At 35.6% G+C, this 3,829-nt stretch overlaps 1 pseudogene; it reads right to left on the reverse strand.

Moving 5' to 3' along the window:
* Positions 1-2,163: 2,163 nt before the first annotated feature.
* Positions 2,164-3,816, reverse strand: LOC125480920 (annotated as a pseudogene).
* Between the last annotated feature and the right edge of the window lie 13 nt (positions 3,817-3,829).

A 3,829-nucleotide genomic window follows, 5' to 3' on the forward strand; every position in this document is an offset into this window, starting at 1 on the left:
GGACTAGCTTTTTGTACAATTTTATTTTGACGAGTTTCATCTAAAACAATTGTATTTTGAATGACATCATTTGTCCTATTAGTTTTGTCACTAAAACTAGTTTTTGTTGGATATTGATGAAGTGATTTGATATGATTCGTATATCCATATAAGGTTAGAATCATATGTAGATGGAAGATCAAGCCCGCATATTTTAATTACCATAAAAAGAAAAATTTACACATATTTTGATTACCATAATCTACAACTAGTTACAGATCCTATTTATGATAAAAACTCATTACATGATCATACAATAGTAAAGATCCAAGTCATTGAAGTTTACAGAAACAACGACTATGAAGGTGTAATCAATATTGGGGTTTTAAGTTTATGTTTATGTTTTTTAAATTGGAATTAGTTGAGTCTGTTTGTATTAAAAAAGGGGAGTTTTAAGTTATAATAAAATATTTAGAAAGAAATGACATATATGGAAGTAAATGAGTAAAATTAGGATTCTCTCTCCTATAAATTGAAGCAAAAAAAAAAAAAGGCTTAACTAGAGTTAGTGTGGATTACACATGGCAAGCACTGGAAGGGATGGTGAGCATACCCTATAGTTAATGTGGGTGAGCAAAAATGCACCCATTTCCAAATGAGCCATAATTCTCTCATTAACCCCTATGCACTCGTTCTCAATGACATTTTGGGTTCCTAATTAGAATTTAGGTTACGTAATTAATGGTTTGTTTGTTAAACATTTTGTTTTTAAATTTTTAGTTTTCAATTTTTGTGCTTAAGATGTGGAGAAAATTATATAAAAGAAATGAGGGATGAAGTGTGGTGGGAGGAAGATGAAGGAAATATAAAAACTCTAAAAGAATAATGAATGAAAACAAACTCTTAAAATTGAAAAAAACTTGAAATAGTTTCTGACTTTTACTGTTTTTATTTTATTTTGTATCCTTCGTTACATTTCTTCTACATTTATCATACAATCCTTCTTCCATTCTTCATCATTATTCTTTCCTTTTATTTACATTTTTCACGTTTCAAGCATATAAAATGAAAACAAAAAATAAAATAATTATCAAACGTCCCGAACGAGCTAAATTCCCTTAATCTTTGTAATGTTATCCAATATCCGAGCAAAACAAAAAAGGATTTGCTCCGCCCACGTTTATCCAACCACAAAAATAGGGCTTTTGCTGAAAAATATCTACACGATGAACGTTGGACAAAAAAGTCAAAAGCTAGACACCACTCACACTCAGAATTCAAATGTAGCAGCCTCTCTCAGGCTTCAGCTTACCCATTCCATGATTCATAAGCCTCCCTGTCTGGGAGTTCTTTGGAAACACAGGAAAAAAAAAACCGACACAATTTACAGGTCCACAGCAAAAGCACTTGTTTGTCAGGCTGAAGAGGCTGACCAAATAATGCACTGCATTTTTCATACCACCCCATCAATGTATTGATGTCTCATTTGACTGAAATGCCAACCCAAACATCGAGAAATCAATGCAACTTCCTTGTGTTCCTTCTTATTTGCCATAAAATTTGAACTAGCTTTTGGTTGAGTAAGAATTGTGTCATGCAAATAACTTGAATTGGACCACCTTATTGATTATTTTTGGACCATACTTGTGCGTGAGAGTACATTGTGATTTTTAGAAGCTAGAGTAGGCTATTTTGAAGAGGTAGATACGTGGCTCGTTATGCGTAGACAACTCAATTGTCGTTACAAGCAATTTGACAAGTGTGCACAAACTTTAACGTATTTAATAAGTTACTTGAGAGATGGTTTTCACACAACCCTTTTAACTCCTCACTCACCACTCTTTGTTTTTTGCCATCAAATTGATTGAATATATCAAACAGAAACAATTGACATGATTAAACAGAGGTGTGCAAAAAGTAAGAGTGTGTTTATCATTTTCCAAGTTACTTATGCATACGTTGTCAACTTGTTATTTACACGTAAAGAAAAATGACTTATTAACTGTAAAGAGCCAGTAAGTGTTATTTGTTAGTGTTCCCTTTCTTTCTACAACTGAAAAGAAAGATTTCTGTTAAAGTATTGCTCCTGGTTGCTTAACGTACTACTTTAGGAGACAATGCATTGTAGTTTATAAACTGACACCGTAATTCAAGTGCAACAAAGAGGAAGACAACACAACTGAATAAAGGGAAAAGGAGAATCATCATCATTAATCCAATGCCTTGTTTTTCTGACAGAAAATGATAATTTAAAAATAAAATTAATGAAAAAAATAAATAAAGATAACAGGTATCATTTCACTATCCGAAGAACAGTAATCAATTACGAAACAGAACCCCCACTGGTCCCCAAGAAACATATGTACAACGAGAACCTCTCTCTCTCTCTCTCTCTCTCTCTCTCTCTCTGAAAATTCCCAGCTTATGGAGTTGGGAGCATCTCTCTTCCTTCTTGAAGGATCGGGATTGAATGCTTCGGGATCAAAATGCGCTATCTCCAATCCGAATCCTCTCATAATTTTAGAAATTTTGTTGAAAAGAAACTTTGAGATTGTATTGACGGGTTACTGAAAGCTACTTTGGAAGGTGACGAGCTAATATCGTTCACCAAGCTCACGCGTTTGTCAGTCCTATCCATGGCTTGTCTCGGATATTTGGCTCTCCAGATCCCCTGGCTTCTTTTCTATGTCGACAGAGGCAGAACTTTCCTTCATAGATTCCATATCCATGCTGGATGTACGACTCTTTCTGTTCCTTCGATCCTGAAAGCAAAGTAAGATTGGTAACACTCCCTTGACGATCATGGTAACGTATATGAACTTATATCTTCTGCACCAAATGTTAATCAATTCTCCGGAATATAATCTGAACAATTTGATCACTATATGGCAGGAATGAAGTATGCTAAGAAGAACGTGTCATTAGTATAGACTCTAAACACGAATCATACGAAAAATTGCACAAACTCCACATTTAGATAACTAGTCTCATGAAAGACATAGCACAAAATAAAGCAAAGAAAAGACCATCGCCAGGGTAAGAGGATGGATGATTCGTACCTCACGAAATGGGTATTCATCAGCTTCGAGCATACGCACAACCTGGCTCATTTTGGGCCTGTTCTCCGAATCATGATCAACACACCGAAGTGCAACCAAAGGGCACGTTTTAAGGCACGTGTACTGGGTTTAACTTCAAGGTTTGGATCCACAACTTCCTCGGCTCTTCTTGCACCTACCATCAACTTTAGCCACTCAACTAGATTGACCTGCCATTAGTATTTGGTAGTGTTAAAATTCTGTAATTAATTGATAGTAAGCAATGATAACCAGTATGAACCTTGCCTCATGAGGATGGGAAGTAGAGAAGAGAGGGACGAGTATTGAAGGATGACACTCGTGGTAATAGTACACAATATTTTTGAAAATTTTGTACCTCATTAGCCGGTCGGCCATAGTCCACAGGATCCCTTCCCGTAACTGCTTCAAGTAGGAGGACACCAAAGCTGTAGATGTCGCTCTTCTCATTTAACAAGCCAGTATTAGCATATTCTGGTGCCACATAACTGCAAATGAACCGGTTTTATGCTCCGATTAGAAGATATATGATAGATAAATTAACAAAAGTTACAATACTGTAAGAGTTTACATACCCAAAAGTCCCCATGACTCTAGTCGTGATGTGACTTTCTCCTGAACCCAAGAGTTTAGCCAGTCCAAAATCAGAAACCTTGGCATTGAACTCGTCATCAATCAAAATGTTGCTTGATTTTATATCTCTGTGGACAACTTTTGGTTCTATAGCTTCATGTAGATAAGAAAGCCTGCAATCCAATAAGTGAATCCACTGG

Source organism: the organism of the source record quoted next, unplaced genomic scaffold (assembly GCF_019419815.1).
Source record: "Pyrus x bretschneideri cultivar Hongxiangsu unplaced genomic scaffold, Pyrus_bretschneideri_v1 Contig37, whole genome shotgun sequence".
Taxonomy (NCBI): Eukaryota; Viridiplantae; Streptophyta; class Magnoliopsida; order Rosales; family Rosaceae; genus Pyrus; species Pyrus x bretschneideri.